Source organism: Furipterus horrens, unplaced genomic scaffold (genome assembly GCF_987537825.1).
Source record: "Furipterus horrens unplaced genomic scaffold, mFurHor1.1.pri manual_scaffold_5, whole genome shotgun sequence".
NCBI lineage: Eukaryota > Metazoa > Chordata > Mammalia > Chiroptera > Furipteridae > Furipterus > Furipterus horrens.
In genome coordinates, this window is record NW_028327175.1 from 195,110,401 (window position 1) to 195,136,576 (window position 26,176).

Below are 26,176 nucleotides of genomic sequence, written 5' to 3' on the forward strand. Positions count from 1 at the left end.
GAAGTGGCAGGTGGGCACCTCCTACTGGAGCCTGGGGACTTCACTGCTCTATCTTCTAAGCAAACACGCAGGGTCAGCAGCCCACTGTCCTCAGCTCTTACTGCAAATGGTCTGGAGGGCTGGCTTGGACTCCTGGTAAGACGGTGTCAATCAAAAGGGGATTCATCACCCGGACTGAACTTCAAGAGGCTGCTATTTGGAAAAGGAGGGTCATTGACTTAAGCCAGACTTCAGGGAAAATGTTGTAACCAAGTTTGGCCCCAATTCATGACGTTAACCTGAATTTGAGGTATGTGATCTGTATGCTGTGGTCTCTGCCCCTGCATTTGGTCTTTGCTTTCTTTTTGTTTTCTTTAATTTTTCATCTTTTCTTTTTTCTTTTGATCTTTCTTTTTCTTTTCTTTTCTTTCTTTTTTGCTGTAATGCTGTGAAGACTGGCCAGGCTCAAAGATGAGAAGGTTTGCTGTTTTACCAACAGAAGAAGACATGCCCTACGGAGGAGAGGATGCCGTGGGGGCATCTGACCCGCAACGAAGAGACGCTCTTCCTACAACGCCCACTTGCTACAGAAACGAGGGCTGTGACATTCCCAGAAACCCCCACCCCCACCCCCACACTCACAGCAGGGCCCCCCAGCCCCATTTCTGTGAGGGCAGAGCCTTTGGGTGTGCGGCTGGGGCTGCCTCTGCCACTGGAAAGAAGATTCTCAGAGCTCAGCGGCTGAGGTGGGACAGCTGGAGTGTGGAGGCTGACCCGTGGGCCGCGTGGGTGGGTGGGAATTCGCTGGCCTGGGCTCTAGGCTCAGGTGCCTCAGGCGGAAACGCTGAAGCAGACCCTTAAGCTTGAGGCTGCGTGGTCAGAGTCCTGAGTCATCTGAATGAACAATGACCCAGAGTTCGCTGCTGCCGCAGGGGGAGTGGGGGCGCTGCGCCCACTGGTGTGCCCTCCCCCCGGAGCCGCCCTGGCCCAAAGCCTCTCTTGGCTGCTTGTTTTCTAGTGGGGAAGAAACTACTTTAACAGGGCCGACTTTAAGATTCTGGCCCTTGGCGTCCTATCCCACAAATCAGTGTGTTTAGCCCGGTGAATGGCCTTTGGTGAAACCCAGGTGAAGTTACACGTTGCCGAGTAACAGAGACTCCGGCCCTGTGCGTCCTCGTTACAGGATTGTCTTCCTTCCAAGGAGCCTGACATCATCCCCCGCTCCACGTCCACACGGGGAAAAACACCCGAGGCTGCGGCGTCTTGAGGCGAATGGCGACACACTGGCTCTCCTGACACCCGGGATGACCTTTCCCGGAGAAACTGGACCCTACAGCACCCAGGTTACCGGGGCAGGGCCGGGGGAGCGGGCGGCTTCTGAAACTTGCAAAGAAAGTGCCTATTTTTAGAAAGTTTGGAAACAGAGGCCACATCCACTCAGTTCAAGGTGGTCTGGGATTCTCTTCAGTGGGTGTGGCATGAGTATAAAAATGGACTGAGTGCTAAACACGGCTGTGAGGATGATGAGGTTCCTGACCTCAATGCTCAGCAAATTCGCTGCAACTCCAAGCAATGCCTGCTTCAGGCATCCTGCTTTACGCCCAGAAGAATTCATAAAATATTGCAGCCTTGCTGGTAAACAAGGTTTTCACGTAGGTGTTTATAACCATCTATTGCATGAAGCTATTTCTGAAACCACAGAAAGACTTGGGGACTGTCCAGTTCCAAACCCATCAGCCAAGTACCCGCTGGGGAATTCTGTGCTGCTATCTCGATCCAAGGACCCTGAGAATTTACAGGTTTCTGGGACCCATCTAACTCCTTTCAGTAGAGGCTCTAGCAGGCACGTGACTCATTTGTTGTCAGGCAGTCCCCTAAGGGCAAGGCAGGCACTTGAACTTGGCCTCTTGGCTGCCATGCCCATGCCCTGGCACGCCCCACTTGCCCCCTGCCTTCCTGGGGGCGGCTGCCACGGACTAACCTCCTGCCCTTCGGAAGGGAAAGAAATGGATCCCAAAACTCAGGGCTACGACCATCTGTCCAAGCCACCTACTAGGACTAAAATTCCATGTCTGGAGAAGGGACATGTTTTTTATTTTTTAAAGATTTTATTTATTTATTTTTAGAGAGAGGGGAAGGGAAAAAGAGGGAGAGAAACATCGACGTGAGTGAGAAACACTGATTGGCTGCCTCTCGCGCACACACCCTGACCGGGGACCCAACCAGCAACCGAGGCCCACGTGCCGGCGAGAGAGTCGGTAAATGTGACCGTTCTAAATAAAAAGGACCGGAGACCTTCCTACAAAGTGATGATGGCATCTGGGGGAATTAGAGCTGTAGCTCACAATGGACCCTGTTCCCGTGGGAAAGAAGTCCCTATCGCAAACCACGGTGGCAATCCAGTGCTCTGCGCGTCATTTCTCAGGCCAGGACGGCTTCCGGGGTGTGAGCAGAGGCAGCCACCCAGTGCCTGCCCCCTTCCACAAAAGGAGCTCCATGCACGGGTCCAATGCTTTGCAGCTACTGTCTTGAAGCTCCTAATCATTTTATCTGAATTTCTGCTTTGTGAGCGCAGAGTGGGGGAGCAATAGCCCTCCGTGCCACGGGCTGGGAGCCTGGACTCACACTGGGCATGTCTCCCGCAGCGTCCCAGGACCGAGTCTTGACTGTCACCTCCTGGTGGTCCCTGATAGTACCCCCCTCCTGCAGGGTGGGGTCCTGGCATCTCTGGGGCCTCACTGTCTGAGAGTGGCCCTGGGCCTCCGGGAGCTCAACCATAAAGACAAGGTTAAAGAGCCCCACCATGACAGGTCTGGAGAGAGATCACAGAAGGAATGGAAAAGCTTTCCTCCTGCTTTTTTCAATAAGAGATGCAGCCTCTTCCGTAGGCGGCTCAGTTCACGCTAAGTGCTGCCCCAGGGGCTGGAGAGGGAAAACAGGGCTCTCCTCAGCTCACCGTCTCTCCCACTTCCTCCACTCTCCCAGCTCTCCCAGCAGGCCCACCCTCAGTCACCCGTGCATCAGCCACACCCACAGGCCTGAGGTCTCGGTGCTGGTGGCCCCTGGGGGTTCAAACACAATGGGGAGGTTTGCTGTCCCCCTGGGAGCCCACAGGCCACCTCCTGTCACAGGCGGGCAGGGGGCCACGTCAAACACTGTTCTCCCTCCATTGGCAGGACTCTTAACTGAGCACTCATTTCAAATTACGGGTCACCCGTTCTGTAAATCATGGATAAAGCAGAAAATAGGAGTCTGGAAAAAAATAAAAAAGCCTTTTCTGCAGCTGAGCAGATAGCTCTCTCCTTGGGCCGCCTTAGGATATGGCTTTTCATGGCCCCGGAGGAGTATCTGCTTCTCTTTAACCACAGTCCTGAAGAAGGCCCTTTACTGTGGATTTTAGACACTCAGTTTAGAAACTGGATTGCCGAGATGCCTCTGAGGCTGGGTCTCTGTCACAGAATCTGTGACCAGGCCAGAAGTTTCTAGGAGTCCATTTCCTCACTCAGCGGCTCATCTGGGGGCACCAGCCCACCAGCCCGGTGACTAGGGGCAATCTCACGTTTTTTCAAATTTCCCAAGGACACTGCTGTTGCCCTGGGACATGCTGTGAGACATAATTTTATAAAATGCGTTGTAGCCTACGTGAAATGACAGTTAAAGTTTTTCTTTAAAAAGCTTTAAGAGGAGTTTCAGAAAGGTGTCAACCCGTTCTAGTGAATAAAGAAGACTCCCCTTGGCACCATTACCGCAAAAGCCCAGCCTTGATGCGTGGGTTTCTGACCAGGTACTCGAGTTTCTAGAGGGGGTGCTTGGATTTTGGACTTGGTACCTGGTTTCTGGCTGCAGACGGGGAGGTCGAGGCTGCTGGCCCAGGCCTGTGGCTTGGCCCTTGGAGCGGCTGGATATTTCCCGAGCCTCCCCGGGCCTGGCAGAGCGCAGAGCAGTGCCCCGATGAGGGGTGTGCCCTCCCCAGGGGAGCCCTGCTCGAGGAAGCTGCACCCAGGCCTCAGGCCTCGGAAAGCAGAGTCCCCCCCAACCCCCCACCAGCGACCTGTCAGCCCCAATGTGCACTCGCTAGCGTCCTTGCCTTGCGCCCAGTGACTCTCTCTGTGCTGTTAACCCTGTCCTAAAACTCCTCTGTTTCTGTGGGAGCCCCATCTTGGATGGACAGAATCTAGAGCCTTGCCATGGAGGGCGAATCCTGAGGACACATGCGAATTAATTAAAGCCAGGCGGCCAGTGAGGGCAGACGTTGGGCCTCCTGACCCCTGGGCCGGCCCCCTCTCTGCTCCTTTCCTGGTCCCGTTCTGACTCCACTGAGCAGTGTGCCTCCCCACCAACACCCCCAAATCATCTTGCTTTTCTCGTTGGTGCCAACTTCTGCCTTCTGGGCGTTTTCAGTCTCTGCACGCGCAAACCCGAGGCTGGGCCCCTGGTGCTGGGGGAAGGGCACGAGACTCGGCGGCACGGCCTGGGCTCACAGGTCCGCGTTCAGGGCAGGCCAGGTGTGACGCCACATGGGCGATGGTTGCAGTCCTCCTTCCCCGGGGGGAGCAGGGCCGAGGTGAGAGGGAGCAGAAGGGAGCCTGAGGCGGGCTCTAAGACAAACCCCAGAGCTACTGTCAAATAAGGTTACGGACCAGAAGGGGGCATGAGACCCCAGCTGGGCGGACAGAGGACACCTGCAGCACACAGAGAGGACAGGGAGGAAGCGTGACAAGCACCATGCAGAAATTGATTTTGCTCCTAGGTTTCCGTTAGGGAAAAACTACCACGTGGCTTCCCGAGCAGAGTGGGTTTGTTGGAGGGTGAAAAACCTGTTTTTAAAAAAATTACACAATTTTCAAAAATACCTTCACTGAAAGAAACGTGGTTGAGTGTTTAATAACGGAAGGCCACCAGGGCCACAAGAGGGCATCGTCATTGCCATTTCTTAAGAGCCTGGGGATGTTACCACATCCCCTTGTCCCAAACGCTCGGAGGACCACAGTGCTCAGGTTGTATCAAAAATAATTTCTTAAAGGAAACATGACTTAATCCCCAGCTCAAGAGAAGAAAAACATACAGCTGTGGGTAGTGAATCACTCATTAAAAATTAAATAAATCCGCCCACAACGGGAAACGGCACAACAGAATGTCACTGTCGGCTTCACCCTGGAAGGCCGCCAGCGCGGGTCTTGGAAACAGTGATGCTTCCGAGCTGGATCTGGCTCCGCCTCCGGGTCCTGCCTTCCTCTCAGCCACGTCCCTTCCCAGCCCGCCTCTGTCACAGCTCCAGGGACAGGGGTACGCCAGGGGTTCCCATGGTTTCTGACAAGATGAAGCGAAAGGCCTTCCCAGGAAATCACTTCTTCAGGTCAAATGAATTAGCACACTCCTCCAGCGCCACCTGCCAGCACAGACCTTAGAAGAGCAGGCAAAGGACCCTTGTTTTAGGACCTGATGTTTGCGCTCACGTCTTAACGCCAGGGCCTGAGGATTCCCAGCTCTTACTTCCTGCGTACAAGCAGCACCATGGGAAGGTTAACACGGCTTTTCAAATTGTTTTTCCCTTAGTAAAACCCTCCTTTATATGTTCCTGCTTCTTTTGGAAGGTGGGAGGGGGAGGGGAGCAAATCCAACTAAGAAGCAGGGCACACTGGTCGCAGAAGGGAGGGTGACGGAGGTGCATGGCCTCAGACATGTTCGGCACGTAGCAGTGGCTGCTTCAGGGACATTTCTGTCATTAGCTCAAAACCCAGAGAAGCATCGCCCAGGATCTTGAACTTGATGTCTTAACGAGAACATTAAAAATGTCTCACCTGCCTCTGACTTTTTCGATGAAGAAGGTGTGCCCCAGGACACGGCTAAGTCATTCCGATTTCTAGAACTAAACTCTATTTCTACCCACTCCTTTTTCTAGGCCCCTGCACAAAAAAAAAAAAAAAAACACAATCCCAACTGAGATCTCTGATCTCATTTTTCAAGAGCTTGCACAAGCCCGCGCCCGCAGGAGGTCAACACCAGGGAGGGCGGAGGGGTGAGTGGACAGGCCGCTGGCCATGACAGGCAGTGGGAAGGACACCGGTGAGTTGCGAAATGAGATTAGAAACTAGATTTGGTTGGCAGATAACATGTGGAAATGGCTGGGGACCCTGGCCAAGATCAACTCGAGGGATCAGAAAATTGTTCCAAAATGCAATTAGCTACCAGCAAACTGTGTACAGAATCCACGGGACATGTTCTCGTTTATGAACGTGCTCTATTCCGTGAATAACTGCAAAATAATATTTTTCATAATGGAAAATTTGATTTTCTCTTGGCTGGCGTGTCCCTCCTCTTGGGTGGCAGTGATGCACGCAGAAAACATTGGAGCCTGGAGTGTCCCCACCCACTGTGCCGGCAGCTCCAGGTGCCAAGTCTACGAGAGAACACACACTTAGACTGACTGCCTCCAGGCATCTCTGAGGCCCAGACAAGACACTGAACTTGAGCGTCTTTGTCAGCTGTCAAGTGCTCTACCTGCACACGTGATATAATAAATGCGATGTATGTTTTCAGCATAAGGCATTTATGTTGTCTGGCAAAACGGGAAATGGATCAAGTCCTGTTTTTGTGACTAGTAATTTCCACCAACGTGACATTTTAAAAAATCTAACTTTTCTGCAGCAACACGGGAACACTGTAGCTTTTAAAAAGTGGAATCTAGCACCTGAGCACAGAATTGCGCCATTTCTGATTGTGGCTCAATCTTGGCAGAGTTGTTGGCAATCAGTTAAATCCTGTCAACATATTTTTTTACAGTTGTTAGAACTCATCCAGCCCCCATCATAAAATAACAAAAATGCAAGTTCTGCTTTTTGCTGCTTCTCACTGCTATTCAAACAAGGAGAAGGAACACAGCTCAGAGGATCCTTGTGTGGTGTGTTTTTTTCAGCCATAGGAATCCTTCTTTTCCCACGTGTTAAATACTTGATATTAAACTCTGCAGCACAATACACAGTTTTTAGAAGTCACTTCAAAAGGGGAATTTTAAAGCCCCATGCCTCTCATCTTCTGTAGCGCAATGTCCTGATGCTCATGGGGACATCCCCTAGCGGGGAGGACGGAAGTTGGGGGTGAGTCCCCAGAGCAGATGGGGACTGGCCTGCGTGCCTTCCACGGGCAGCCAGAGCTCACCCCTGAATCTGCGTTTCGGTGGGCGGAGGAGCCTCTCTGGGACTCACAGGGAACACGTCCTATCAGCTCCCTGTCGTCCACACCCAGTGTGAATGATGCCGCCCCCATGGGCAGTCCGGGGCCTGCGGCGGACCACACCCTCGGCTCTGACAAGGTGCGCAGTACAGCCCCACCTCAGGGCCCTGGACTCAAGTCCTGGAGGCCCAGCTCACTGACTGGCCCTGCCCCGGCACCTCCCACCTTCTCCCCACATCACTGTGAACTAAAACGTCACTTCACAAGCCTCGTTGCTGAGGACAATTAGGAGCGTGGTATGGATGACAAAATAGGAAACATCCGGCTGGACACGGTGGGGTTTTGCTGTGTCAGCCAGCCAGCCTGGGGCCCGACATGGCCGGGGATTGTTTTCCTCCACCGTGGGCCTCCCCGGGTTCCTGGCAGCCAGGCAGCCCCGCAGCCCTCGGGGGGACCGCCCTCTCTCCCAGGCACTGCCTGGCTGAGCAGCGGGACAAGGGCTTCCTGAAGGACACACCCAGATTTCCTGCAGGGCTGGACAAGGGTAACAGAGCTGGCTGCCAGTTCCCACTTCATGGGTGCTTCCTGGCAACATCTTTGCCCGAATTTTTAAACGCCTTGGGAACTTCATTACACGCAACCACGACATAAATCCCACGCAACAAGGAAGGTTCTCCTTTGAGCTGCCTTTTACCTCTCGTCCTTCTGGGGTGACGCCCGGGAGCCATCCTGGCCGGCGAGAACCCATGTTTTCCTGTGGGTCAGTTGCCGCGGGATTTCTAGGAGAGCCCAGCTCTGAACGGGGTCTGCTGGGTGCCAGGGACGAGGCGAGTGCTTTTATAGGAAGCTGGGTCCCCACTCCTGCGAGTGGAAACTGTGACTGCTAATGGCCAGGCCTGTGCTACGTGACAAACGATTACTTAGCAGGCTCCCTTCAGAGGCACTTCTTGGAAGAACGCTGGAACTTTCCTAGGTGGGGGATGGGCATGGAAATAAATGAGGGATTGACCTGCTCATCAGATTAACCATCAGACCCAGAGGTGGCCTCCCCCACCAGCTGCAGCTTCTCACTCAGTCTCCAGGCGACTGACTTCTCTGAGGGGAGAAACCCTTTCTGCTCAGAAAGGAAACCCGTGGGATCACAGATGTTAATAAAAACCCAGGAACAGGGCAAAGGGAGGAAACAGGAAGCGGGTCTTGTAGAAAGTTTTCAAATCTGCTGTGTCTTTCTGCAGACTCAGACCCAGGACAGGACACGGAGTGGGTCCATCGGGACAAAGGGGGCCGCAGCCAAGCGGGGCAGGGAACGTGGCCACCGTGGCTCACCCGCCCAGGCAGAGCTCGCTTCACTGGGAAACCGCAGGATCCTCTTTTTTCCCCTGACCTGGTGGCCATTCTGGCCAGCACCAAGGAAGAAAAGTGACTCAGAGGACAAAAGTCACACGGATTGCAAGGGATGGAGAGGGAAGCCTGGGTCGTTCCGGGGGACGAGGCTGGCAAATAATATTCTAGGTTAGATTTAAAACCAGCACTTTATTTAGTTCTCTTTTATGCTGTTGGTAATTCCATGAACCAAAGTGAGAGAGTCAAGTGACAGTATCATTTCATCTTACTTACTGGGAACACTCTTCATTGTAACACACAAGGCCTCAAACAGCCTGGAGAAAATATTTAGCCCTTCATTATGTGCCTTCCATACATTCTCAACGCTGAAAGGCCACTGCATTATTTAAATTCTATGCAACTGAGACCCCCAGAGTTGCAAGCGTTCTCCACCCGAGGGAACTCTGGTCCTATCAGATCATCGCTCAGAACTGTAGTATCAGTTCCCAAGTTTATTCGTCAATACAAAAAAAGGAAAATATAAGAATGGGTGGCTGTGCTCAAAAGAATCTCCTCTTCATCCAGTCCAACCAGGAACATTTTTGACTTACGAAAAAAAATCAAATATTAACATAGCATTGGTTTATTTCATGAAAAATCAGGGATTGCTGCCAGAAAGGGAAACTCGTCCCGATACCCATGGTAGTACCAGCACACACACTGCCACCCAATAAACGCCGTCTTTAAAAGTTGAAAACAACTGCCGGAATTTTGTGATGATGTTAATAGTAACAAGTTTAAGTGCTTACTTTGGGCCACCTCACTTCACTGCCGCAGTCATCCCAGGACGTGACCGCCAGATGGGAGGGCGGGCGGGAGCTCAGTGCGTGTGTGGGCTCAGCAGCTGCCTCCTGGGCCCACCTGTGGCCGGCCCACCTCGGGTGGACGTGCGGACGGAGGCTGGGGTCGGTCTCCCACCCCGGGACACTTGCTCTCTGCCACCGCACCGAGGGGGAGCTATTTATTCAGTTCTAATGGACTCAAAAGGAAGTTTCTAATTCTGCAAATTTGAAATAAATTCTTTTCTGTTAGTTGAAACTCTGACGCTCTGGAACGAGTCTAGAAGGATTAGCCATGAACACGCCGTGGGCTGGAAGGACGATCTGACGTTCCACCTTGACACCCAGCAGGTGGACTCCAGAGGCAGTGGGTCAGGCAGCTGGGGCAGATGGGGTTCCTGCTTCCAGGATCGCCTCCTCATCCCCGAGAGAGAGATCCCGAGATCAGGAGCACGGCTACTCCAGAAGCTCACCGCCTCCTAAAGCAGAACTTCACTCTCCCGCAGACATGGAGGCCAAGGGCGGGCCCAAAGACAGGGCGATGCTGCCCGAAGCGGCTCGGGCTCCCAAGTGCCTTTGGTGGAAGCGATGGTGGGATGTCGGCTCCTGGACAAACGCTCAGTTACCTCTGGACGGCGGGCCAGCTTCTGAATCTGTCCCTGGCATTGAGACGACGCAGGGAGTGGGGAGCCCCGGAAGCACAGGCCCCAAGGTCACAGCTGAGGGAATGGCTGACCACTCACGGCAGCAGGTGAACGAGCCAAGAGGCCAGCAATTCTAGAGAGGAGTGGGGGCAAGACTGGGGAGGAAGGGCCGGCGCTGAGCCGAGAGCCGAGAGCTAAGGAAGCCAAGGCGAGGCCCTGTATCTTGGAAGGAGACAAGCCTGTGGGGCCCGACCCTCAGATTGTTCATTTCAGCGTGGTGGGGCCCCACTGCTTTTGCTGAGCACTTATAGATCCGTTCAAACCCAAGTGAGTGAGCCGGAATCTCTTGTTTAGGGATTGAGGGCAACAGAGACTGCAGGCCTCTTGTAACTGAGTCTCTATCTCATGACTACCATCCCAGCAGTGACCCTTCTCGTTGCGCCCATGGGTGACACTTGCCCAAGCAGATCATGCTGTTCAGAACATGCTGATGACAATGTGACAGAGAAGGGAGACAGCACAACTGTCCTAGTAGGCAGCACATGGAGACTTTCCTGTTCTCTATCCTGATAAACTGCTGACTGTATTTGCTATTCCTTCCAAAGAGCAATAGCCCATGCAATGAAACGCACTGAATCACTCCAGCAATAACATACGCGTTTATGCCCAGATGGCACAGTGCCAGGAAGGGCACCCCCTTGCCAAAAGAGAAGGCCAACTACGGCAAAATGACTGACCCACTGACCTTAGGGTAATTCAGAGCAGAGTCCATATATTTCAAACAAGGTGGCACATTTAAGAAATAGCTTCCCACTTGCCCACGAGGCCTGGTTCACGCACTAAAGGCGAGCGTCTACATCATGGCAGACCAGGTACCACCTGCCCGCGTGCTGTGGCCACAGCGAAAGCACTTTTCTTGCTTCAATCCCTTTAGCGAACTTAGCCCCATTGAGCTGATTAAGTAGAACACAAAAGAGTTACGGCATCTCTTCCTCTAAATACTAGGATGTCCAGACCAGGAACAGTGGCCGGGACCTCAAAAAGCAGATAATTACATGATGACCACACTTTTCTTTTTTCACCAAAAGTGCGATCTCAGCAGTTTCCGCCCCCACAGATCATTGAAGGAGCGATTACCACTGATGCCATTTTGTGCCACTCGTCTTCCTAAGAGTCATCGAGTATGGGCCACCAAGATAAGGCGAGGCCCTTTTAAAAGTCAGGACAAGTCAGTGAAAGGGAAGCTGGCAGAAAGCATATTCTCAACAATACGTTTCAGGATGCTGAACAGCTGAGCCAGACTTTACAGGCCAAAAAAAAAAGGTAACAAGAAGTGTCGCCGCCTGTTGCAACAAGGCATACAGTTCAATACAACACACCGACGCATGGCCTTCTTGCTCTGGAAGATAATGCTTCTCCAGCGATTAAACCCCACACATTTTTTAGGTAGCGGACTGCACATGAGAAATAATTTTTTAAGACATTGTACTTACCCCGGGAAAATGCTGGCTATCGCCTGAAAAAGAAAGAGAAAGAAAGAGTTAGTTTCCTGGTTAACAGACTTAGTTGCTGATTCTAGCCACTGCTTTCTCGACATCACCGGTTGAACGTGCCCGCTTTTGCTTCATTGTTCGGGTCCCTGGAGGCCCGTTTAGCTCCTGACCATAACTGTTTTTGGCTAAAATCGTCCACTTTCAAAAGGGTGCTGCCCCAAACTCTCTCCAGTAATGTCTGGTCACCAGTTGCTGGGGGACGGTGGGGGCTGGCCCCGACCTGAAATGGCTGGCGTCTCAATCCCCGGTGCCCCGTCGGTCAGCCGCTCCACCTGGAGCCTGCAATGTCCTCTCCCACTAAAGCAGGCCCCTTGGCCCATCTTCTCTGAAGACGGTCTCCTAAAACCTGCTTGGGATGGCCCCTTACCCCAGTGAATCATTATTCAGCTGGCTCATTCCCCATTAACTTAACTCCGATGTTCTTTTTAAAACAGTTTTATGGAGCTAGAACTTACACACCCTAAAGTTCACCATTTAAAGTGTACAATTCAATAGGTTTTAGCATATTTGTGAGTTTTGCAACCATTGCCATAATCTCATTCTAGGACATTTTCATCATCCCGTAAGAAACCCCATGCTCATTAGCTCATTAACTGCCCCCCAATCCCGCTCCCAATCTCAGCCCATCCTCTCCCCACCCGCGACCCCTGGCAATCACTAATCTGCTTGCTGTCTGTGGAGCTGCCTACTCTGGACAGTTCATACAAATGGGACCCTACACGACATGACATTCGCAACATTTCTGAGGTTCATCCACGATGCAGCATGTACGAGTACTTCATTCCTTCTGGGGGACGAGTACTGTTCCCATGTAGAGAGGGGCCACATTTTGTCCCTCCATTCCTCACTGGATAGATGGGACCCCTGTTCTAGTGTGAGTGGCAGGAAGGTGGCCTCACAGTGGGGCTCGTAGCCTGTGCCTCCCTGTGGCTGGGGACACCCTCTGTTGTCCCCGCACACTTGCACCGCAAGAGAATGGACTCAGTGGTCACTATTTTAAAAGAGCCAATGCAGTGCATGGAGTTTTCCACCAGACAGACTACTTCTTATCTTAGCCACGGCCAGGCTAGATATTTTAAAGCAAAGACAATAATGACTCTATATTACACAATTATTATGGGTTGTGCTAACTAAAAAGCTGACCTGTGACGTGGCTTTAGAGCAAAAGAAGCAAAAGGGACAGTTCTGGTTACTAAGCATTTTTAAATCTGCTTGTGCAAATCCACAGCTAACATTACTCTTAATGGTGGAAGACTGAATGCCCCCTGCAATGGGGGCCAGGGCAGGGACGTCCCCTCTCACCACTCAGGTTTAACGTTGTCCTGGAAGTCCTAGTCAATGCAATGAGGCAAGGAAAAGAAAAGACACATAAATTGGAAAGGAAAAATAACACTTTCTTAATTCTCCAATGACATGATGGTCTACATAGAAAATGCCAAAGAATCTACAAGAATGCTGTGGAGTAACATACAGAAATCAAAGGGTTCCCAGAGCACACTGAGGCCTAGTGGGACAGCAAATGGCAGGAAGGTGACAGGCGCTGGGGAGACCCCTGGGCGGTGTGGAACTGCTTTTTTGTAGGAATACTGATTGTAAGAGTCTACCTCTTCTGATACCCAGAGAGAGCCTGGGATGACTAATGTGTGATGTCTGCCTGGGACCGAGCAAGGGGCCCAGCCAGGAGTGGACGGTACCCCTGATATCTCAGGACGGTACCCGATATCTCAGGATTGATGGAAATGCTGAAAGCTACCTGCCAGGCAACGCTGAGTCACATTAACATAAAACAAGGCCTGACGACAGGCAGAAGTGCGTCCTGTGCAGAAGCAGGGCTGCAGGCGTGGGTCTAACCAGACTGCAAACCACCAGGACAACCCCGGTCGCGTTAGCAGCAGGTGGGCTCCCTGTCAACGCTGGATAAATAAATGAATAAGCGTGATCAAAGACATCCCAATCAAACACAAGTCACCATTTTAAAGGAGACTGTGAACTAATGTTGTTTTGTTATTTTCTATCTTTGTACTTATTGGCAGTGACGCTGGTCAATAAGACCACGCAGGCTTCAGATGTACAGTTCTAGCACGCATCATCTGAGTCCTGTATTGTGTGTTCACCACCCCAAGTCGGGTCTCCTTCCATCACCATGCATCCCCCCTTACCCTCTTCTGCTGCCCCGGCCCCCTCTTCTACTCGTTAACAAAGCAAGAACACACGGGACGGTGCGCGCTACAAATAGAACACATATGGTTTCGGTTTGGGGCTCACATGGGTCAGCACGAAACCACAAGCAGCAGCTTCTCTAAGTACAAAAGCAGAGAAAGGGCCGAGCCACCAGAATGTCCTCCGAAGCCGGCCTCTGTCACGAGAATGCTGCCTCAGCCCCAGGCCCTGATGCCGGCGGCTACTGCGACATCGAGCAAAATGCTGAAAACGGTGAAGTGAGCACATCAGGAAATGGGGGCGGGGCAGGGGTTGGATCCCCAGGACACAGCCGCTCTGCTTGGGGTGGGGGGTGTCGAGGAACTGCTCACTGTCCATCCACAGGTCCAAGGTCCCCCGCTAACCCAGGGCAGCACCGTGCGTCCCCCACCAGGCAGGAGAGATGCAGTCAGGTGCGCGGTCTGCCAGGTGCCTCAGCGGCCGCTGACACTGTCCCTCCCGCCGCCCGCAGCCACCCCGAGGAGGAACGCTGAGCCCCATTTTAAGGATGAGAAGACGGAGGCTTGACCAGTGTCCCACAGAGCGAGGCCGTGGGCATCGGGGGTCCTAACCCAGGGTCGCTGAGACCACTCTTGGCCAGGCCGCACAGGGGGGCCAGCCCACACTGTGGTGACATTTGTCTGTCTGGTTTTTCTGGGTCCTTTCCTGAGTGAGACTGTACTTCCTTTTCCACGGAGGACATTCTGCTCAGGGCGATGCTGGCCCTGGAGAACTCCTAAGTCTAGGAAGGGCTCCACTGTGGTCAGTGCAGCAGAAAGATCTGGAAAGGCCCAGGTGGGCCACATATTCCTGTGGGGAGCAGGGAGTTTGTGGGAGCGGCTGGCCTCAGAGGCCTGCTCCCAGAGACCGGAATGGGGAGGTTGCCCAGCTAGACCCTAGGGGAGAGTGGTGGAGGACAAGGGACAGGGGAAGTCCACGCTGGGGGCGGGGACGCAGAGCCCTGCCCGGCCCCTGCAGGAAGTGGCCGCACTGCAGCCTGCGTGCGGGCCAGATGGCTCAGGAGATAGGAAGGACCGGCCTGCACTATGACATGTCCCAACCTTGCAAAAAGCAAAATGCAGCCACAGCATTTAGAATCACTGCGTCGGAACGGTCCCACCTCAGGAGACAATGAACACTCAGTCTGATTTGTCAGGGGGGCGGCACTGGGCAGTCCTTCCACATTCAGAAGAAAGGAAGACCCCTTCCCTCCATGGCCTGGGCCTGCAGCACCTTTCCCACCGGCCCGGGTGGGCAGGGTGTGCGGGGCTGAGGGGCCCTACAGCCGCTCCTCCTCAGCGGGCAGCAGCACTTAGAACGCGTGGGGCCGCCCGGCTACATCCTCAGACGCGTTTGCACGCCTATTTCCCCACGTAGGCTGCATCTCCGATGTCAGTCTCACGATGGCGTACGTTTCGTAAAGCAAGTGCACACAAATTCAAGCCCAGACGGGCCAGTGGACCCTGTGCACTCGGACCTCGAAGCCGTCTCACCTGGATATCAGAACGAAGGGGCCCTGGCTGCTCTCAGGGGCTCCCACGGTTCCAAGACACTGCATTGTCCTGACCAGTTGACCAGGGCACTTGGAACAGCAAGGAGTGCTGTTTACTACCCATCATGACTACACAGGAAATGGAGGATTCGTTTAGAGGGACAGTCTGGAGGGTAGGACAGTCACGACCCAAGAAGAACAACAGTGAACCCGTCACAGGCACTCGGTGTGCCAGGAGCGGGGAACCTCAGTGTGGACAGCTCCCAGCTCCAGTCAAGTTCACTGCTGCCAGGCGGGAAGTCAGGTGGTGGGGAGAGTGCAGGCTGCCTGCACTCACCTGGACTCAGGTGCCCGCTGACCCCGCTCCACCAGGCCCTGCAGTTTCCTCATTGACCGTGCACATTTGGGCAAGGCTGCGCATTCCTGCACTTCCCACTGCACGGAAAGGTCTGGAAGGAGCTGCTGAGTGCTGCTCCCCCTTCCCCGCTGGGGGATAGCAACCTCCCAAATGACAGGAGTGAGTGAATCTTCCTCTGCCTGCCCTGCAGCCAGTGTGCCACCTGGAAGGGGCAGAGAGACCCCTAAACCAACATTGTTCTTGCTGGAAAAGCACCCACGTGCTCAAGCAGCCATTTTGTCAATCTGTGCATGACAAGCTGGACTGGAAAACACGGGCAACGTTTACGAATTATTCTTGGGCGGGCTGCTCAGCAAAGACCGTGCGAGTCCCCTCAAAGCCTTCCAGGAGGGGAAAGGCAGATGCTGGCTGCACTACACTGGGACTGTCCATCCCAGGTCACCGCTGCTCCGTGATGACGGGTCTCTCTCCTCAGCAGGAGTATGTGAACGGAAACCTCTCACACAGTGAGAGACCCGGGGGGCCACGGGCCCATTGGGGGGAATGTTTCTTCCAGCATGCCACCCCCCCCGCCCCCCGAAGGTCTGCCACCCTCAGCCCGCCCGCCCTCAGCCCTGATTTTAGGGACACACCTGGGACCAAGCCTGCCTCACTTTGCCACGCTCTTCTCCCAAATGGGGTTCTGTCCGGGACCCCACAGACCTATTCTCTTGCTTCCTGGCTGCTGGCTCTCGTCTTGTCCCCCGGCCCCTCCCCATCTGACTGCGGTAAACTGAGTCAAGACAATGCCCAAGACAATGCTGGCCAATGCCCTCCCACCCTGGGGACCCCGGGGCCTGGGCCTGGAGGATAGGCCCCGTGCCCAGGGAGACCTGGGCCTCTCGTGGACAAACATCACACATTAACGCCTTTTTCCAGTTTCAGAAAAATGAAATCAGTAGGTATCATGTGATCACTTCACTTTTTCTCCACTGCTGCATGTTAGCTGGTAAGTATGACCTGGAACAAGGGGACCAAAATACAGATCACCCATTGATGGAGAAATTGGGGACCAGCTGACCCCCATTGGATTCTCAGCCTGGTTTTGGGGGCTCACCTGCTCAGAGACGTAAGTTTATAATAGAACCATGGGCCCACGTTTTTTTCTAGCAAAACCAGAGAGAACTGGCCGTGTGCTCAGGACAGTGCCTGGTCCATCCAGGGAGGCACCCGGAACCCTGGGCTGAATGGATGCATGTGTGTCACGCGGCTGGGACGGAATCACCAAGATGCTGCGATTCCAAACTCTCTGCTGCCCACGCACGTCTGAAGGCCATGCTCACCTTTCAGGTGAGTCTCTGAAATTCATCTGCCCTCGAGGTTGGTGCCAGGGGCCAGGTGTGACATGGCACCAGTTCGAAGGTACCTTGGTGACCACACCTACTTGTCTCCACCGACTGGGCAAGGGGTGAGGGATAGAAGACCAGCTCGGGGTGGCAGTGACCTCACCCAAGGACTGCCTCGTCGGCAGGCCCTGTGCCTCCCGGCTGCCCTGGGCTGGAGCCTTGATCACCCTTTACCTGACAGTGTATTCTCCTCACCCCAGCTGGGTGAATGGGGCCAAGGCCTGCTTTCCTCTTCCCATGGGGGTCACACTGAGAAAGGAACTCTGGACAGGCTTGTTGGGGCAAGATGCTTGTGGTGACTGAGCTCTAAATCTTTCCAAAAGACGTTTTCCTTCTCCTAGTGAATGTTCCCTGAGCCTCGGAGAAAAGGATTTATCTCCAACAGCAAAGCAACGTTGGTAGGTAATCTTTTCTAGAGTGGCAACATGACATGTCCCCGCAGGTCCCCAGAGGCCCTAGGCCTGTGAGCAGGCTGCTACCACACGTGTACAGGGCTGGCTGGTGACAGTCCTCACAAGCTGCTGCAAACAGCAGCAGCTGCCGAGGCCCAGGGCGAGGAGACGGTCCCCAAGGCCACCTGACGGATGAGACCTGGCATGAAATAATTACTCAGGAGGCTCCGCACTTCCGTGGACCCAGAAGGAAAGGAAAGTGAAATCGTGCTTCTTAATTTGAAAATAACCATTATTGTGGTTAATAAGAATGCTAGTCACCACCAATTCCGTACTCACGGTGCAGGGGCCAGTCCGACGGCCTGCCTCACCAGTATTCATCGGAGAGATTTATCAGCACACAGTAACACGGCAGTTAATGAAGAAGGGAAACAGTGTCTTTGCTGGCCAGGGGTGCACGGATAGGAACGGAGTGTTTGTGAACAGCTCTCTGGATTGCCTAACAGACCTGGGGGTTCCCAGGAGAGAGTCTCAGTGCCCGGCCAATTCAGGGTTCACAGACCCCCTCCGACGCCAGGGGTCCCTTCCTTCTCCCTCCAGCACCAACCCCCCTTCCAGCAATCCCCTCAAAACCCACAGCACGCTTCTGTCAGCGGTGTCCGGGGCGGGAACTTTCTAGAGGCCCCTGGCCCGTGTGAACGCTCTTGCACTTTCCCACCGACACCACCCAGGGGTTCCCGCCACGTGCTTTCCTCACGTGGTCTCCCACCCAGCGCGCTCCACAGACCGCCAGGTGTGCCCAAGGCCCTGTGACGTCCGGTCCGAGCCCTCCAGGCTTCCCTGAGTACGTCCCTGCTGGAACTCCGGAAGCAGAAAGCCGGCCTCAGCTGCCCTGCCCACCGGTGTCCCCTCCCGCCACCACGCCGTCCGGGCCACCAAAGACACAGGATGAAGCTGAGGCCGCATTTGCTGCCAGCTCAGCTGCCCCGTGACAGGGGCAGGTTCAACCACATTTCATAGGCGGCAAAAGCAAGGGGCAGACGTGCAACCAAAGCCCCAGAACCGGTGGCTGGAGTGGTGCTGCCTGCCACCTCCAGCTGTCACTTTATCACACAGACCGTTCAGCACACGGACCGCAGTCAGAGAACACTGTGGTGTGGACGGATGAAGAAGGATGCACTGACGGAGCTGTCCCAGGTCACTGAACACCTGCTACGGCCAGGGCTGTGCCAAGTTCTGAGGATTCTAGAGATTTTTTTAAAAAGTACGTGGATGAAAGTTGGAAGTTTTTATCCTAAAGGAGCCCCACAAGACAGGTGTATAAACGGATCCGTGAAGCGCAGGGGTGAGCGCCGTGGTCACAGAGAGCCCGAGGCTGTGACAGCAGAGGCAGCAGCACCTGACCCCGTGTCCCAGGCCCCAGTCAGGGCGTCTGTCTCCAGAATCAGATGCGCAGACGACATGAACGAGGGCAAGGATGTGAGAGCGTGCGTGGAACAGTCTGGAAATGGCAAATAATTTGAGTCCTGGCTTTGACCTTGGAACATGTCATTAACCTCTACGAGCCTGAGTTTCCTCACCTAGGGAGCAGGAATAACAGTCCTTACTGTGCTGTGTTTGTAAATGAGAAAAGCCACACCATGGGCCCAGCAGTGAGCTCAGTCAGGGGTCAGCTCGCCTGGACGGGAAGTCTGCCGAAGGACAGGAGGGCTGAGTGGGGACAGAGGGTCTGGGAACAGGAAGCGGCGGCCGTTCTGATGGTCCAGGCGAGGGGAGGGAAGAGCACCGGAGGGCGGGCAGCAGGGACGGAGCTGGGCTTGGCGGCTGTTAAAGATCAGGGCCTGAGCCCTCCACTTGGGCTGTAAGTGAGAGGAAGGAAGGGACGCAAGAAATAAAGGGACCTCGGCCTGACCTGGAGGCTGGGTCGAAGGCTGGGTTCCAGTCTCCGAGGTGGGTTCCAGTCTCCAAGTCCCCGGAAGAGGCTCGTATGGGCACCCGTCACACCCAGAGGATGTCACTGAGAGATGAAGGAAACCTATGGGCATTGTAAGAAAAGAAGAAAACCTTTCGGAAAAACAGGACAATTTTTTTCAGGAACGTGGTACCCAGAGCAGAAATGGTTGTTAACTATTTCTCAGAAAGACGTTGAAGAGTAGTGAACCAGAGAAGTAAAAGATATGCTAATTACCAGTTATTCTGTCAAAAAAACAAAAACACAAAACAACCAAATATTTTGGTTTGATGACTTGTCCACCCTAAATGGCTGACCTGGCCCATCAGTCCCCTCCTAAGAACGTGAGTAAGATGCACAGAGAACAGACTGGCTCTAAAACAGTGGGGCTGGGTTGGCTGGGTTGGGTGGGGGTGACTGTCTTGAGCATCACTGGTGTCGTCTGAAAGAGAAACAGCCAAATGTCCCCACTGAACACGGAATTCACAGTGAGGGGTGAGCCCCGGGTGCACCCATCACTGAGCCCTGAACAGAAGTGTCCCCAGGCTCGATGTAGTTCCCGAGGACAAGCATCTCCTTCTCCCCTGGCTGCCACCGACCAAGCCGGTGGCCCCCTCATGGGTCCCTCCTCCGCACGAAGAACACTGTGGCTTTCACGGGACAACAGAACGGCATTATAGCACAACTATGCGGCGCTGCCTTGGGGACCGTCTGCGGCCGCAGGCGCGCCACCTCCGGCGGCATTCCCTTTGTCTGCCTACAGAGGTCAGCCCTCCGCTTCCCCCAGAAGGTTGTGCGCCCATCATCCCCAAGGAAAACTGTTTTCTTTCTTGACAACGCAAGAAATCACCCTAAAATGCATGGATCACATGCCACAGCATGTATTTTCCCAGAGGCGGCAGGCGTGTGTCTCACATTGGTAGGCACCCGGTCCTTCCTTGCCTTGGACATGGCTGGTCGTCTGCTCAGGGATCCACATCCAAGCCCCAGGGAAGGAGGAAGATGCAGGGTGGACGCCCCCCCAATCCGGAGCCCTGCCCGCTGCTGGGTGGCCTTGGGCAGGCCCCGCCTCGTCCCTGGACTTCAGTGGGCTCTACACGTGAAGTCGCACAGCCAGCTTCAAAGGCTGGTCCAGGGACGCCGTGTCATGTGAACGAGCTTGCAAGCTGGGAGGGGCAGACGGTGAGGTCCAGGCAAGCGGCGGAGGTGGCCGTGAGGTGCAGCCACGTGCTCGTGGGTCAGGGCAGCACCGTCGGTCTGTCAGGCACAAGCTGGACACCTTCTGTCCAGGGACCCATCTGATCTTCATGATGACCTTTCTTTCCTTTATGGGAACGAATGAGAGGACTAAGACCTGTCACATGCCGCCACTGAGGTCCAATTCAGGAAGACATGCAGTTAGCAAGGCAGAAGGAATATTAGAAAATTGTGATGCTAAAGAAATCCATCCAGGGACGTGCGCGTGACGACCCTGAAGTGAGACGTGGAGGTCACATGGTCAGTAAGAGGCGGAGCCGGAACCACATCCAGCCAGGTCCCGGCTCTTGGCCACTGAGCGATGACACCCAACGTTAGGGGGTCCCCACACTTCGGCCAAGAATCACCTCCTGGGAGACAGGCTGCACGTGGAGCAGTCCCCAGGGCCATGGGAGAGGAGGGGCACCGGCAGGGATGCTCGCTCACCCACAGTGCTCTGTGGTCACGAAGCAACATTTCCTTAAAAAGTCAACAGTTGATCTAAAGCGTCACCCCCGAGGACACCGAAATAGCATCTTCCCACTAACCCCGAACTCAGGGCTAAGGTTCGCGAGCAAATTCAAACACTGTGAAGGCTCTTTTCAAACAGGGCTGGGTCTCGGAAAAGGTAAAAGCTCTGGAAGTTGAATTTGGGAAAACTGTGTGAAGTTCAAGGTCGTGCCTGAATTTGACAGGAGGCCTCAGAGGTCACTAACGGACCCTCTCCAGGTCCCACAGCCATCCCAGCCGGAATCCCCCAGGGGCCTGCACCAGACATGCTCCCTCCTGGCCTCGGTCTTGGGAGAGTGGGGAGTCTCATTCAGGGGCAGTGAGGTTTCTGACAAACTTCCTTCCGTTTAAACTGAACTGGAAGTCATGTCTTCTGGAACGTTTCCCAAGAAACGCCACAGGGCTGGATGGGAAGCTCCTTACTCAGGCGCTCCTTTTACCAAAGAACTGAAATGTCCCATAACCGTGGTGACAGCAAGGCCAGAGCCACCACGCAGGGGGCCCGTGTGCCAAACCCCAGGCATCATCATCCCACTGGGTGAAGAGCTGGGAACTACCCTCCCCGCCTTATGGAGGAGGGGGCAGACGCTCCAAGAATGTGGTTGATGGCCCGTACTCCTGACGGTCCCCTGGCCCCTCGGTGCAGAGGCCTCTATGGGGTGTGACCATCTGTGGCAATGCGTCAGCCTCAGTCATGAACTGAACATTCAGTGTGAAGTTGCAAAGGAACCCAGATTCTGGAGTTCCAGGCAGTGGGACAGGGGACATCCTGGCAGCCCAAGGCAGGTGTCCTGGCAGGTACCTGACCCCAGGCCCTGACGCCCACAAGCCCTTGGGCCAAGCCCACACTCAGGGACCTGAGACTCTGACAAAGCACTGGTGACGCATGTCACCGGCTCGCTCAGTCTGTGACCAAGTTGAGTCTGCACTCGCCCTGCTTCTGCAGGCGCGCAGAGAAGATCCCATCCCCTCCCCCCCGCCTTTCTAGAAGCTGATGCTGAGAATGCGCGTGGCTCTGAGTCTGTGACCCCCTTCGGCCTCCCGGTGACCCCACAAAGGTGTGGGCATCCCTGTGGCCCTTACACACGGCAGCACGGAGCGCCGAGGGGACATTGGATTTGTCACGACTCCAGACTTCATGCTCCTCTGCCCTGTGTTATTGCCCTGGGGTGGCCCCTGAAATGAGGAGGAGGGACACCTGCAGAGACAAAGCTGGGTCCTAGCCGGGCATTAAGTGTCCGCATTAATCTCAGCCTCCCACCCTCACGCTGGGGTTTTAAGTGAAGGGACCAATCCAGCTGAGGAGGTGGCAGGGCGGGTCCTCCCACTTCTGGGGGAGAGGGGAACCATTGTCACAAACCCCATGGACGGAATAACTCGGGCTTTCAAAATAAGGTTGTCTTAGAATCGAGCGCCAGGAAGGTGTTTGTATTTCCTGAAAAACTGGGCGCAGTGTTTGGGTCACAGGGCAGGCATTGTGTCTTCATTTCTGCCTCGTCAGCCAGGAAGCTTAGGGCCTCGATAAAGGCACGACCACAGTGACACCTTATCTCCAGGAAAAGTGTGGCTGGCATCTACCGAGGGCTTACTTGCGCGAGGCGCTGCCCCCAGGTATCTTCACCTGGAAGTCTGTGGTCACCCAGGTACTCCCATTGCAACCTCGCAGAGTAGGGGAGCAGGCGGTTGGGTCCCGGGACTCGGCTGGCACGGGGTGGCGGCAACAGCCGGACCCACAGCCCCCGGGTTAGGGACTGTCCTGCTACAGTGCAGCCCCCCTTCCCTGACCTCTCTCGGGGAGACAGAGCCCGAATTATCCAGGCATCATATCGGGAACACCGGCTGGCAGGACGGAGGTGGCGGTTGCCTCCTGTCCTGGGTGCAGTTGTCAGAGGCGGGGCCCTGGAGACCAGGACGAGAAAGTATTTTGTTGGGTCGACCCTGGGGCTGCAGGGGGACGGCTGAGGTGGCTGTGTCTTCCCCAGACACCGCGGCTCCTCTGGTTGCTACCGGAGAAGCTGACACCTGAGTGCCGAGTCCCGGACACTAAGAGCGGCTTCCCTGCCCCACGCGCTCCACTGATTTGCTAGAACCTGGCGAGCAGATGACTTCAAGCTCAGAAAACTCCCCAGCAACATGGAAACCAAACCGCCTTGTGTGTTCCTAGTTATGATGGATTTTAAGCGAATGACTGACCCAGGGCTGATGCTGCCCTGGACACACAGCATGTGAATGGTCACCGGCTGAGCATGGCCTCCGAGGAGGACAGGGTGCCGAGGTGACTCTGGGGCGTGCAGAAGGACACATGCAGGCGCAAGAGCATCTGGACCCAAGGCAGTGAGCGCCCCGGAGCAGGCACGCAGCGCCTTGCCCGCGTGGGTGTGCAGCAAACATTAAACAAGACCTACCACGCCCTGTGATTCCTAACTCGCAACTTCAAAAGTAGGGACGTGTATGTGTGGTGTCAGAAGTGGGGGAGTGGCTCCCCGGGAAGGGAGGGGGAGGGCTTGGGGGAGACCACCAGGAGGCCTGAGTGTGGGGAGCGCGCTGCGTGCCTGCATGTGGGGGCCGGTGCCCAGCTCACCAGGGGAACACCAGGGTCCTCCCTCCTGGACAGCAGGTCTGTCCCGAGTTGGGCTACTACTTGGGATCGTTGATGGGACTGCTTTTTACTTTATATAAATTCTCAAAGAGATGAACTAATTTCTCTTTAAAAAATCAACTTACAAATGCGCTTGAAGACATGCGCCTGTGTCAGCGGCCCCACGCACAGGAGGGGGACGAGGCCCGCCGCAGAGAGGCCCGGCGATGCAGGGGCCCGCGGCCCCGGCCGTGCAGTTGGCCATCAAAAGCCTCCTCCTTACAGAACGAGCCTGCTCGCCTTTAGATGTAAACTTCGTTTGAAAATAATTTTCAGATTCGTACCATTTTTTTTCCAAAAGGAATTAGGCATCTCCCATAAATTGTAAGGTGCCAGTCACAGGGTGACCTTGAGCCTTCAGTTATGGGTGTAATGGCTTCTCAAGGCCCTGACTGTGGTCAGAGTCTGAGGATTTGGGGTCGGACACACATCGGCCCACCTGCCACCGGACGGCTCTGGGCAGGTGGCTGCCGCAACTTTCGGAGCCACAGGGCTTCCATTTGAGAAATGACGGAAGCTCACCTTACCCTGGGGTGGTGGTGGTGGGGTGACTGACTCGTCCCGCTTGGCCCGGGACTTTCTGGGTTCACACTGGCAGTCCAGCCTGCCGGTACACCCTCGTCCCCAGCAGGTGGACTAGCCGGTCACCCATGGCGGTGTGCGATGTGCCAGGTCGCATCCCTAAGGCACCTTCTGCAGTGTGGCCGGCACATGTCCTATGCTCAGTAAATACCTCCTTTTGCCCCCACCTTCCCCAAAGCTCCCTTGGATGTGGGTTCTGGCCCTGATGCCCTTCTGCACATCACACCTGGGACACTTCTCATTTTTCCTTCTGTTCCCTGTCCCGCTTTCAATCAGGAATGGCAGTAATCTGCTAGCAATTGCTGTCTGATGCGAGGGCCCCTCACACCTGCTGAGGCATCAAAGCCCGCTGAACTGAGACACAGTGTGGCCTCCCGGGCCCCCAGTCCGTGTGGTAAAACCAGGAAGAGATGCCTGTCCACCTCTGAGGGCGTGATGCTGAGTGATGATGTGCCTGCACTTGCAGAAAAGGTTGGTCCCCTGCTCAGTGGGGTCGCCTGCAGGACACCCTGGGGACCAGTGACCAGGTAGAGCCCAGGGTGGGGGAACAGGGGAGGGCAGTGCAGACAAAGGGGTCAGTGCAGAAAGAGAGGAGAACCCAGTGCCCAGGGGTGTGCCCACTGCCAGCAAATGTGGTGTCCCCTGTTCTGTATGGGACAAGGGGAGAGCCAGCCAAGGCTGGAACGAGCACCCTGCAGTGAGTGCTGGGCAGAAACAGGGTGCCCAGGCTCAGACCCTCTGCCCCGAGGGGGGAGGGCCCACTTAACTCCAATTGAGCCAGTTTTATCACCTACTGTCTGGCCACTAAAATACATGTGCACCTATGGTTTCTACACCTGTAAGAAGAATACAGAATGAAACTACTTGTGTGCTGGTGTTGTGATATAAACTGTAATAGGAATGCAGTGGGACACCATGAGTTCTTCCTACTTTAAGGACATGTAAACACTCCTGTTGGAGAGCTGGCCTCCCCTCCCACTGAAGATCCCTGGGAAGGAACCAGAGAACTCAGTTTAGAACCAAAAATCCCCAAATGCCCAGTGGAGAGACGCACTCAGTCCACACTTTTGCACATTTCCACAAGGATGTAAATCAATTTAAGGACTTAAAATAGCCACAGAAATGAGGGGGAGAAAGAGCGCACTCTGTTAGTTACCATGGGAATTACTAATTGAAGCACTTCCTCTGCCTTTTCAGGATCCTTGCCATTCTTGTGACGTTTATAATGACAAGATACAGGAAGGCAGCCTCTGTTTCCTGCTCTGTGATGATTATAAAAGTACCATTATGGAGGTGCGAACTCCAGAAGCTTTGTAAGCAGCAACACTCATTTCTTGTGGCCGTGATGTACTCATGACGGAACTGCGCCCTGGACCGAAATTCAGAAGTCATGCCACAGTCTTCCAAGGGTTCTGGGAAACTGGGACGAGAGACGTTGATAGCCCCCATGTTCTCCTGGCGCCTCATCGGGAGGACACACAGGGCTGGCTGGAGGGACGCCGTCAGCCACCCAGACATGGGTCCCCTGCCACCCGGAGACCCCGCCAGCCTCCTTGGAGGACTTGCTGGGGAGCCTGTGCCCTGGAAACAACACCCCTGACCGTGAGCGCTTACAGAAAACAAAACTCTCCACGGTGCCCACTGTAGCGTTTCTGTTTGCTTTTCTTTTGTTTTGTGTGTGTTTTTTTTTTAGCATTACTGGAACAGCGTCTGCATTCCCCACAAGGAATATTCCCAAAGGTTCCCGACCCGTATCTTCGCAGAAGGATCCCTTCCTGTGTCACGCGAGGGCCCGTGGTGTGGGAAGCCTGCCAAGGTACGCGGCTTTACTAATAAAGAACATCTCTCCCTTAAAACTGAGACTTTTCGCAGTCAGCCCGGGGCTGGAAACATGGAATGAAGACCTTTACGAATTCTCAGAG

General features: G+C 54.6%; 1 protein-coding gene across 1 annotated transcript in view; it reads right to left on the minus strand.

Annotated features, from left to right (window-relative positions):
• The window catches only part of PTPRE (protein tyrosine phosphatase receptor type E), a 118,637-nt gene that overhangs the window by 57,926 nt on the left and 34,535 nt on the right, over positions 1 to 26,176 (minus strand). The window contains exon 2 of the mRNA XM_090278683.1: positions 11,452 to 11,474. The gene's annotated coding sequence lies outside the window, so the exon portion shown is untranslated. The remainder of the gene's footprint in view (positions 1 to 11,451; positions 11,475 to 26,176) is intronic.